The sequence below is a fragment of the Hyperoodon ampullatus genome (genome assembly GCF_949752795.1).
Source record: "Hyperoodon ampullatus genome assembly, chromosome: 4".
Classification (NCBI taxonomy): Eukaryota; Metazoa; Chordata; class Mammalia; order Artiodactyla; family Ziphiidae; genus Hyperoodon; species Hyperoodon ampullatus.
The window spans coordinates 53,491,593-53,504,621 of NC_136917.1; positions in this window are offsets into that span (position 1 = coordinate 53,491,593).

Genomic DNA, 13,029 nt, shown 5'->3' on the forward strand with positions numbered 1-13,029 from the left:
GTGTGATGACCCTTCCATGTGATTCCATTTGAGTCAAGGGGCCCAGCATTCATAGTCCTGTATTGATCAGGGTAGGGTGTATCCAGACCCTAGATAGGGGGCTTATCCTTGGGCTTTGAAGAAATTTTGGCTGAGAGCATTACCCAGAGAGGGATTCTGCTAAGTGCTGTTAGCGACCAGTATTCTCAGCAGCTGCGGGAAGCTCTTTAATTCTGAGAGAGGGCTGGGGACGTGAACCCCTGCATGTACTACAAAACAGGAAGATAAACTCAACTACCAAACGCTGTCTACCTTAGATGATTCATGAGCTTTCTGATGGAGTCAACATCATTGAGGAGAATAAATGCTGTAGTTGAAAAGGTGCTAAAAATTCATGTTAAGAGTCAGATATGTCCTTTCAACCTTGGCAGAAAAATAAATGTAAAATAAATTAGCCATTTACAACTTTGCAAAACCTAACATGCTGTGAAGATTTATCAGCTGGACCATGAAAAAAAATGACTCTATTCAACAAAGCAATTAAAAATGAAAACTGCTGCAACTGAAGTCCAAATAAAATAAGCTTCAAGAGTAGAAGAAATGTGGAAATAAAAATTTGTTGGATCTCTCTCTCTCTCCCCATCTCCCCTTTATTTGGCTTTAGAATTTCGTACAATTTTATAAAGCTGGTGGCTGCCAGGACAGGATAGAGCAATTGGCAAGGGCTGAGAAATCTCCTCACCCCCAAGGACAGTGAACACAAGGGCATGTAGCCAGTGTGGATTCCGAGTGGCAGCTGGGTGATTCTAAGGAAATTTTCTATTTGTTCCCAGTTGTCTTCTTTCTAGTAACTAGAGAATAAAGATTGTACACTCCACACTTACCATTCTTTCATTATTCTAATAACCGATGATAAAAATATTTTAAAATGTTAAAAAGCTATCATAGTTGAGCCACAAAGTTCTATGGATTACTCTGTTAAATGAATGGATAACAAGCAAATGAGAATGGGCTTTATTCAAAGAAAGTTAGCAAATTTATATAGAAAAGGCAAACACCCAGAGATTTCATAAGAGTTCAAAGAAACTACTGCAGAGAAGGAGAGGGAGCCAGTCAAGGGAGCAGCAACAAGTGAAGACACTTCACCATGAAGAGGTGAGTATGATGTGGAGGTTTCTCTAGGGACACAGTTTCTTTAACGCATGTTGTTTTAGTACAGTGGCTTAGTTGCTTCTTAATGCTTTCCTTCCATACGATTTCAAATATCTGTATACCTACAGGGTCCCTTACTTGGTTCTGGACAATCCAGCATATATTCATTGTTCTAGTCTTATCCTTGATGCAGGTGAAGATACAAAATTCACTATTAAAAACAGCTAACATATTTTGAGCATTTCCTATAAACTAGACTTTACATAAATCTCTTTAAACACTCACCACAGTGCTTTGATGAGGAGCTTACTATTATTTCTATTTATGGATGAAAAAGGTGAAGTTCAGGAACATTAAGTGTGCCCAAGGGTATGAGTCTGTAAGCTGGTAAAAAAGATCAGAACCATAGTCAATTTGACTGCAGAGTTTGAACTTTAAATCATTTTGCTGTCTACTGTCTAGCCTACAAGGAGAGATTCACTATAACTAATAGAATCCAGGAGGAAGGAGAAATTGATTTTGTCCTTGAAGAATTAGTTGGAATTAGAGAGTTAAAAATGGTAGTTTTATAGAGGGAGGAATGTTTGTACAAAGATACAGATTCACACTATTGTAGGACATCTTTGGAGAACACAAGTGGATACTGTATCAAGAATTAGTAGAAGATAGGGTTAGAGCAAATTATTCAAGCTTAAGATAGTCACCCTTCCCTTTGTTTAGTTACTGGATTTTCTAAACAGAGAAAAGCACTTGGTTCGTAGCCCTTAAGCATGTCCCTAAGAGAAGAGTTGTCTCAGAGGAGATAAGAAATAAGGTAAATTATTCCCTTAGAAATTACTAATCCTTAAGGTTATCTCTCCTCACCTGAATCTCCCAAATTATTCTCAGGCATGCTGGTGCCACTCTGCAGAGTCAGGAAGCAGTTTCTCTATCACCCTAGCCAATCTCTGACTTAATTACCCACCCAAAGCATACAATGGATAAAAAAGGCTGGGGGTCATTTTGAGTGGGGGTAACTAGCTAGCCTGAGTCATACAAAGGGACTTTTGGAGTCTTGACCAGGGTCAGGAATTAGATCAGTATATCATTCTGCTAGTGGCGATCTTTTTTTTTTTTGGCCACGCCCCACAGCTTGTGTGATCTTAGTTCCCCATAAGGGATTGAACCCGGCCCCAGCAGTGAAAGCACTCAGTCCTAACCACTGGACTGCCAGGGAAATCCCAAGATCTGACTTATGATTTCCTTTCTAAGCTGCCTTCTGGAGGGTCACATATCCATAGGAGAACAGACCATGCAGCAGGGAGAGAGAAAAGGGAACCTTTGAGGGAGCTCAAAATTCAGACTAGAAAGTAGCAGAATGAATTTTATTCCATACAGAGCCTCTGCTATACTTTAATCCTCAGAAAAAAATATAAAATAATCAAGACTAATCCCCTCTGTTTCTCTAACAGTTAAAATGTTTAAAATTGTTCTCAGCAAACCATAAAAAGCAACTTAGAGGAGAAGTGAAAAAGACATTTTTTTGGTGCTTCTCCATCATTTATCTCCCCAACAGCACCAGTTTTTGTTTTTGTTTTTAACATCTTAATTGGAGTATAATTCCTTTACAATGATGTGTTAGTTCCTGCTTTATAACAAAGTGAATCAGCTATACATATACATATATCCCAATATCTCCTCCCTCTTGCATCTCCCTACCACCTTCCCTATCCCACCCCTCTAGGTGGTCACAAAGCACCAAGCTGATCTCCCTGTGCTATGCAGCTACTTCCCACTAGCTATCTACTTTACATTCGGTAGTATATATAAGTCCATGCCACTCTCTCACTTTGTCCCAGCTTACCCTCACCCCTCCCCGTGTCCTCAAGTCCATTCTCTATTTCTGTGTCTTTATTCCTGCCCTGCCCCTACGTTCGTCAGAACCAATTTTGTTTTGTTTTGTTTTTTTAATTCCATATATATGTGTTAGCATACGGTATTTGTTTTTCTTTTTCTGACTTACTTCACTCTGTATGACAGACTCTAGGTCCATCCATCTCACTACAAATAACTCAATTTCGTTTCATTTTATGGCTGAGTAATACTCCATTGTATACATGTGCCACACCTTCTTCATCCATTCATCTGTCGATGGACACTTAGGTTACTTCCATGTCCTGACTATTGTAATTAGAGCTGCAATGAACATTGTGGTACATGACTCTTTTTGAATTATGGTTTTCTCAGTGTATATGACCAGTAGTGGGAGTGCTGGGTCGTATGGTAGTTCTATTTTTAGTTTTTTAAGGAAACTCCATACTGTTCTCCATAGTGACTGTATCAATTTACATTCCCACCAACAGTGCAAGATGGTTCCCTTTTCTCCACACCCTCTCCAGCATTTATGTTTTGTAGATTTTTTGATCATGGCCATTCTGACTGGTCTGACGTGATACCTCATTGTAGTTTTGATTTGCATTTCTCTAATGATTAGTGATGTTGAGCATCCTTTCATGTCTTTGTTGGCAATCTGTATATCTTTTTGGACAAATGTCTACTTAGATCTTCTGCCCATTTTTGGATTGGGTTTGTTGTTTTTTGATATTGAGCTGCTTGTAAATTTTGGAGAGTAATCCTTTGTCAGTTGCTTCATTTGCAAATATTTTCTCCTATTCTGTAGGTTGTGTTTTCATCTTGTATATGGTTTCCTTTGTTGTGCAAGGCTTTTAAGTTTCATTAGGTCCCATTTGTTTATTTTTGTTTTTATTTCCATTTCTCTAGGAGGTGGCTAAAAAAGGATCTGGCTGTGATTTATGTGATACAGTGTTCTGCCTATGTTTTCCTCTAAGAGTTTGATAGTGTCTGGCCTTCACATTTAGGTCTTTAATCCATTTTGAGTTTATTTTTGTGTAAGGGAGTGTTCTAATTTCATTCTTTTACATGTAGCTGCCCAGTTTTCCCAGCACCACTTATTGAAGAGGCTGTCTTTTCTCCATTGTATTCTTGCTTCCTTTATTAAAAATAAGGTTACCATAGGTGTGTGGGTTTATCTCTGGGCTTTCTATACAGTTCCATTGATCTATATTTCTGTTCTTGTGTCAGTACCATACTGTCTTGATTACTGTGGCTTTGAAGTATACTCTGAAGTCCAGGAGCCTGATTCCTCCAGCTCCGTTTTTCTTTCTCAAGATTGCTTTGGCTATTCGGAGTCTTTTGCGTTCCATACAAATTGTGGAATTTTTTGTTCTAGTTCTGTGAAAAATGCCAGTGGTAGTTTGATAAGGATTGCATTGAATCTGTAGAGTGCTTTGCGTAGTATAGTAATTTTCAAAATGTTGATTCTTCCAATCCAAAAACATGCTTTATCTCTCCATCTGTTTGTATCATCTTTCATTTCCTTCACCAGTGTCTTAGTTTTCTGCATACAGGTCATTTCTCTCCTTCATTAGGTTTATTCCTAGGTATTTTATTCTTTTTGTTGCAGTGGTAAATGGGAGTGTTTCCTTAATTCCTCTCTCAGATTTTCCATCATTAGTGTATAGGAATGCCAGAGATTTCTGTGCATTAGTGTTGTATCGTACTCCTTTACCAATTTTAGTGATTAGCTCTAGTAGTTTTCTGGTAGCATCTTTAGGATTCTCTATGTATACTATCATGCCATCTGCAAACAGTGACAGCTTTACTTCTTCTTTTCCGATTTGGATTCCTTTTATTTCTTTTCTTCTCTGATTGCTGTCACTAAAACTTCCAAAACTATGTTGAATAATAGTGGTGAGAGTGGACAACCTTGTCTTGTTCCTGATCCTAGATGAAATGGTTTCAGTTATTCACCATTGAGGATGATGTTGGCTCTGGGTTTGTCCTATATGGCCTTTATTATGTTGAGGTAAGTTCCCTCTATGCCTACTTTCTGGAGGGTTTTTATCATAAATGGGTGTTGAATTTTTTCAAAAGCTTTTTCTACATCTATTGAGATGATCATATGGTTTTTCTCCTTCAATTTGTTAATATGGTGTATCACGTTGATTGATTTGCGTATATTGAAGAATCCCTGCCTTCTGAGATAAACCTCACTTGATCATGGTGTATGATCCTTTTAATGTGCTGTTGGATTGTGTTTGCTAGTATTTTTTTGAGGATTTTTGCATCTATGTTCATCAGTGATACTGGCCTGTAGTTTTCTTTTGTTGTGGCATCTTTGTCTGGTTTTGTATCAGGGTGATGGTGGCCTCATAGAATGAGTTTGGGCGTGTTCCTCCCTCTGCTACATTTTGGCAGAGTTTGAGAAGGATAAGTTAGCTCTTCTCTAAATGTTTGATAGAATTCAACTGTGAAGCCATCTGGTCCTGGGCTTTTGTTTGTTGGAAGATTTTTAATCACAGTCTCAATTTCAGTGCTTGTGATTGGTCTATTTATATTTTCTGTTTCTTGCCAGTTCAGTTTCAGAAGGTTGTGTTTTTCTAAGAATTTGTCCATTTCTTCTAGGTTGTCTGTTTTATTGGCATATAGTTGCCTGTAGTAATCTCTCATGATCCTTCGTATTTCTGCAGTGTCAGTTGCTACTTCTCCTTTTTCATTCTAATTCTATTGATTTGAATCATCTCCCTTTTTTTCATGATGAATCTGGCTAATGGTTTATCAATTTTGTTTATCTTCTCAAAGAACCAGCTTTAGTTTTATTTTTCTTTGCTGTCATTTCCTTCATTTCCTTTTCATTTATTTCTGACCTGATCTTTATAAGGTCTTTCCTTCGCTAATTTTGGGGGTTTTTTGTTCTTCTTTCTCTAATTGCTTTGGGTGTAAGTTTAGGTTGTTTATTTGAGATGTTTCTTGTTTCTTGAGGTAGGATTGTATTCTATAAACTTCCCTCTTAGAACTGCTTTTGCCGCATCCCATAGGTTTTGGTTTGTCATGTTTTCATTGTCATTTGTTTCTAGGAATTTTTTGATTTCCTCTTTGATTTCTTCAGTGATCTCTTTTTTATTCAGTAATGTACTGTTTAGCCTCCATGTGTTTGTATTTTTTACAGATTTTTTCCTGTAATTGATAACTAGTCTCATAGTGTTGTGGTCAGAAAGGGTACTTGATACAATTTCAATTTTCTTAAATTTACCAAGGCTTGATTTGTGACCCAAGATATGATCTATCCTGGAGAATGTTCCATGAGTGCTTGAGAAGAAAGTGTATTCTGTTGTTTTTGGATGGAATGTCCTATAAATATCAATTAAGGCCATCTTGTTTAGTATATCATTTAAAGCTTGTGTTTCCTTATTTATTTTCATTTTGGATGATCTGTCCATTGGTGAAAGTGGGGTGTTAATGTCCCCTGCTATGATTGTGTTACTGTCAATTTCCCCTTTTATGGCTGTTTGCACTTGCCCTATGTATTGAGGTGCTCCTATGTTGGGTGCATAAATATTTACAATTTTTATATCTTCTTCTTGGATTGATCCCTTGATCATTATGTAGTGTCCTTCTCTGTCTCTTGTAATAGTCTTTATTTTAAAGTCTATTTTCTCTGATATGAGAATTGCTACTCCAGCTGTCTTTTTATTTCCATTTGCAAGGAATATCTTTTTCTATCCCCTCACTTTCAGTTTGTATGTCTCCCTAGGTCTGAAGTGGGTATCTTGTATACAGCATACATATGGGTCTTATTTTTGTATCCATTCAGGCAGTCTATGTCTTTTGGTTGGAGCATTTAATCCATTTACATTAAAGGTAGTTATCGATATGTATGTTTCTATTACCATTTTCTTAATTGTTTTGGGTTTCTTTTTGTAGGTCTTTTCCTTCTCTTTTGTTTCCTGCCTAGAGAAGTTCCTTTAGCATTTGTTGCAAAGCTGGTTTGGTGGTGTCGAATTCTCTTAGCTTTTGCTTGTCTGTAAAGCTTTTAATTTCTGTGTCAAATCTGAATGAGGGTCTTGCTGGGTAGAATAATCTTGGTTGTAGGCTTTTCCCTTTCACCACTTTAAATATGTCCTGCCACTCCCTTCTGTTTTGAAGAGTTTCTGCTGAAAGTTCAGTTGTTAACCTTATGGGGATTCCCTTGTATGTTATTTGTTGTTTTTCCCTTGCTGCTTTTAATATTTTTTCTTTTTATTTAATTTTTGAGAGTTTGATTAATATGTGTCTTGGTGTGTTTCTCCTTGGATTTATGCTGTATGGGACTCTGTGCTTCCTGGACTTGATTGACTATTTCCTTTCCCATATTAGGGAAGTTTGCAACTATAATGTCTTCAAATATTTTCTCAGTCCGTTTCTTTTTCTCTTCCTCTTCTGTAACCCCTATAATTCGAATGTTGGTGCATTTCATGTTGTCTCAGAGGTCTCTAAGACTGTCCTCAATTCTTTTTTCTTTATTCTGCTCTGTGGTAATTATATTCACTATTTTATCTCCCAGGTCACTTATCCGTTTTTCTGCCTCAGTTATTCTGCTATTGATTCCTTCTAGAGAATTTTTAATTTCATTTATTGTGCTGTTCATCATTGTTTGTTTGCTCTTTATTTCTTCTAGGTCCTTGTTAAACATTTCTCGTATTTTCTCCATTCTATTTCCAAGAGTTTGGATTACCTTTACTATCATTACTCTGAATTCTTTTTCAGGTAGACTGCCTATTTCCTCTTCATTTGTTTGGTTTGATGGGTTTTTACCTTGCTACTTCATCTGCTGTGTGTTTCTCTGTTTTCTTATTTTGCCTAACTTACTGTGTTTGAGGGTATCCTTTTCGCAGATTGCAGGTTTGTAGTTCCGGTTGTTTTGGTGTCTGCCCCCAGTGGCTAAGTTTGGTTCTGTGGGTTGTGTAGGCTTCCTGGTGGACGGGATTAGTTCCTGTGTTCTGGAGGACAAGGCTGGATCTTGTCTTTCCTGTGGGCTCGACCACGTCCCGTGATGTGTTTTGGGGTGTCTGTGACCTTAGTTTGATTTTAGGCAGCCTCTCTGCTAATGGGTGGGGTTGTGTTCCTGTCTTGCTCATTGTTTGGCATAGGGTGTTCAGCACTGTGGCTTGCTGGTTGTTGAGTGGAGCTTGTTCTTGGCATTGCGATGGTGATATCTGGGAGAGCTTTCGCTGTTTGATATTACATGAAGCCGAGAGGTCTCTTGTGTACAAATGTCCTGAACTCAGCTCTCCCACCTCAGAGGCACAGGCCTGACACCTGGTCAGAACACCAAGACCCTGTCACCCACATGGCTTTACACGTCAATGTGTTTTCATTTTTTCCTCATGTAAGTCCTCCTCTATGCAACATGAACGTCTGCCAGCAGACAGCTTTTGGACTCTAAACGCAACTTATCCCTGGTTCTCCAGCTTCCCAGCCAGCCTTGCTGAATTTGGATTTACCAAGACTCTGAAATTCCTCTGCCAATTTTTTTTTTTAATAAATCTCTCTCCTCTCCTGTCCTCTCCTCACCTCTGGTCTTCTCTCTCTACTTTTCTCCTCTTTCCACCTCCCCTTGTCCTTCTCACACCATCTTTATAGTTGTTTACTCTTTTCCTGTTTTCAGCCATGGGGCTTGAATGAAATTGACATCATCCTTAAGGCAATCGTTCTATGGCAATCCACTGGTCACACTAATTGTTTAATGGATTAGTATGGAACACCCTCAAAACAATTACCAAAGAAACACTAATTTCTAGAAGAAAACATAGGAAAAAACCTTTTTGACTTAGGTCTTTGTGATGACTTTTTGGATATGACACCAAAAGCAAAAGCAACAAAAGCAAAAATAAAGTGGGACTACATCGAACTAAAAAGCTTCTACCAGCAAAAGAAATAATCAACAAAATGAAAAGGCAATCTACAGAATGACTGAAAATATTTGTAAATCATATCTCTGATAAGGTTTTAATATCCAAAATATACAAGGAACTTATATAACTCAATATTGAAAAACCAACCAATCTAATAAAAAATGGACAAAGAATCTGAATAGACATTTTTCCAAAGTATACAACTGGCCAACAGGCATATGAGAAGGTGCTCAACATCACTAATCATCAGGGAAATGCAAGTCAAAACTACAATGAGATACACATCACACATATCAGAATGATTATTATCAAAAAATAAGATCTAATAAATGTTGGTGAGGATGTGGAGAAAAGAAAATCCTTGTGCACTGTTGGTGGGGGTGTAAATTGGTACAACCATTATGGAAATAGAATGGAGTTTCCTCAAAAATTATAAACAGAACTACCGTATGATCCAACAATTCCATTTCTAAGTATATATCCAAAGGAAACGAAATCACTGTCTCAAAGAGATAGCTTTACCCTCATGTTCACTGAAGCATCATTTACAATAGCAAGATATGGAAACAACCTAAGTGTCCATCAACAGATGAATGGGTATGTGATACACACACAGAAATATTCAGCCATAAAAAGAAGAAATTCCTGCTATTTGTGATAATATGAATAAACATGGAGGACATATAATCTCACTTACATGTGGCATCAAAGAAACTGAACTTATAGAAACAGAGAGTAGATTGGTGGCTGCCAGGGATGGGAGGTGGGGATGGGGTAGAGAAGGAAAATGGGTAAATGTGGTCAAAGCATACAAATTATTAGTTATAAGATGAATAAATTCTTATAAGGTACAGCATGGTGACTATAGTTACTTGACTGCTTGAAAGTTCCTAGGAGAGTAGATCTCAAAAGTTCTCAACACACACACACAAAAGGTAATTATGTGAGATGACAGATGTGTTAACAAACCTTATTATGGTAAATATATCTATATCTCTATATATCACATTGCACATCTTAAACTTACACAGTGTTATACTTCAGATATATCTCAATAAAGCTGAAAAAACATAATAAAGAAGAAACACTGAGAATTCTGGGAAAGCAAAATTTCTTCTCTATCACTTAGGGGTTACAAAAGACAAGCTTCTCTATATTCCTCAGGGCTTAGTGGAAGAATAATGGAAGGTTTGACACTGCTACTGTTCTTTTCCTACCACATTGATAAAGTCATGTTAGAGAGAACATAGTTGAGATATGGTAGTAAAATTTGAGTTTGGAATCAAGCAATACCTAAAACCAGCTTGTAAGTTTTTCAATTAGGTGTGCAAATAAAGACTTTTTAAAAAGCTCATTGGGTACATTTTTCTGTCTTTTGCCATGGTAAGTGACCATGGTAGGCCCCAGCCTGGCCTGCCATATTCAACCCTTCCCAGGCCTTGTGAGGAATTTATGGCATCTGTTTATGGTCTGTTACAATGTAATTGAATCAATGTCAAAAATATGCTTGTGGCTCCGTATAAAATTTTACCAAGAACCCAACTGTTAGATCTAATTAATACAAAAGGTGAGTTACAAAATAAGGTAATCATGCCTGAATTTCAGGGATGTGTGACCATGAGTTTAAGAGGCTTGGTAAGTCCCTCTTACAGCCTCCTTTGACCTGGCAACACTTCACCCTAGACTGGAAGAATATCAAGAGCATCTTCCATGAGGAACTAGGAAACTCCAAAAAACCTTCCTACTCATTGCCCTGATGTTCTATGCCATGCTCTGGTGAGAATGTGTCGTCTTAAGTTATCACAATAAACCATAAGTTCTATTTGATTTGTGTATCAGAGGGATCATTTGGAACCAGCACTCAACTGTGAGATGCACTCAAGTGATTCAGGATAGGTAGGTCCAAGATGAAGACACATAGATTAAAAATACTTCTACTGATTGTTTAACTGTGTTGCCTAAATGTCAACTCAGGTCACAAAGACATAGAACTGCCATACCAGGTAAATTCTCATGGGGAATCAGCTCAACTGTCCTTTTTAAAAATCGGAGCTCCTTAGGCATCAATGGATGTGGTCTGTGTTTTCCCTGGCCTGCTAACTGCACCAGTGAGTATGAGTCCTCTCCTTTGTTCACATGTCACAGAAAAGGGGGATTTGAGGAGATGTGTTCATATTGATTCCTCCCAAGGCAACCCCCTTTCTGACCTGTAGTTCATCACTTGTACCCATGAACCACCCTAATGTCTTCTCACCTTTCCTTTTAACTTCTTGCTCTTATGTAGCCTCTGCTTTTGCTTAGTTCTAGAGCTCAAAAGGATTTCCCTCTCCTTAGGCTCTTCGTAATACCTGGACTGTTCTCTACATTCCATACCTTGTTAAATCTTCCTTATTTCTTTTTGTCTCCATTAAAATGACATATCCTCAGCTAGATCAGCTATCCCCACAATAAGCAATCATTGCACCCTATAATTTCTATTCAGAAGCCATATCATATTTTGTGTTTATTTATACATACACAGATATAATTGTGTGGTGCCTTGCCTATGACACTAAAGTAAGCTTATCAAGGGCAAGAACTTCATATATTTATTTATTTTTATGTCCCCAATGCTTAACATGGTTCCTGGCATTTAGTAGACATTGAGTAAAAGACTTGTTTTCAATGAAATGACTACATATTTCCTATGTTCTGAAATATATGAAATAACTCTCTATATATTCCTTACATACTCTAGAGAAAGACAGGATTAATAACAATGTGAATATCAACTAGAGCTTTTATAGCCATTGAGTGCATACTTTTCACAGACATTCTGGGCACACCCAGCAGCATCATTTTTTTCCACTTGCATTCTGGCCACCCAGCCTGCAGAGCTCTGAAAGAGGCTGCTGGGGCAGAATGGGAGGATCTACCAACCCATGAGCCCTGCCCTTGGCTTTTCTGCTGTTGCTTTCTGAACCTGACTAATGTGCTCATGGTAAATGAATTATTCTCCTCCTGTCCGAGCACTTTTGAGAAAGAACAGCTGCAAAGCCTGATGAGTCCTGGAAGATCAAAACAAACCAGGATACTGTTGTCAGCTTGCCAGGCCCCATTGCAGAGCTTCCTAAATGCTGGCAGCTTTGGCATTTGATTACTTTCACACAGCCCCCGAGGAAGCATTATCTCAGATGTTATTTTAAAAACAAATCCTTTTAAAAAAAACTTGCTGGCTTCAGCCCCTCTCTTCCAGTCAGTCTTTGGCTAACCTATCCCTCACTGTTCTGGTCAAATGCCACCACTGGTTCCAAAAGAACGACTCTCAAATACTGTTACTGATAGACAAGTCTGAACAGAAACAGCCCTTTTTCTTCTTTCTTCCCTCGGGATCAATAAATCATCTACTCATCCCAGGTGATTGCCACAGACAGTCCACTTAGAGCAGTATTTCCTGATTTAACAGGTATAATGTTGTTTCAACAGACCATTTCTAACCATTCTCCCTGCATTCCCGGGACAACTCAACTTTTTTTCTTATTTTCAAAGCACCTAAGGGCCCAGCAAACAAACGTCTTAGGAATATGGCCTGTGACATGTTGTGGATATTTTCCCCAGTCTCTCCTTTGCAGGAAGAGTAAAGAAAATAGCCACACTGGACGTGAACCAGAACTGTTGACTGAGGTGCAATCTGCAAATGAGACAACTTGTGGTTTTAGGAAGAAATCATGGCTGCTTTCATTTTTTTTGCCCTTTAATTTTCACAATATCTGCTAAGTGAAATTTGACATTAGATTAAAAAAGAGGCTTAAATGGATTTGTCCTTGAATCTCAGCTATTAAAAAATATCTTACTATGTCCATTGACTTTAAGGAAAAGTAATTTCTGCAATTTAGCATGAGGGGATTTTACTTTTACTTTTCTAATAAATTACACATACAGCTTAAAGTATGCTAGGGAGGCTTTACATGAGGAGTATACTCAATAGGCATGCACAACAAAATGTATTTTGCTGTTTGCCTAATCTTCTGGTTTTATGTTAAAACCTTTAATTTTCCCATTAATATCCAAAGCTCAACTGTGCACAAAATAACACAATATTAAGGGTGACCTTTACAGTACTTAAATTCCATTTACACTCCTCTTTTGCCCATTCATATTAAGGAAAAATTTTCAAATTAAGTAA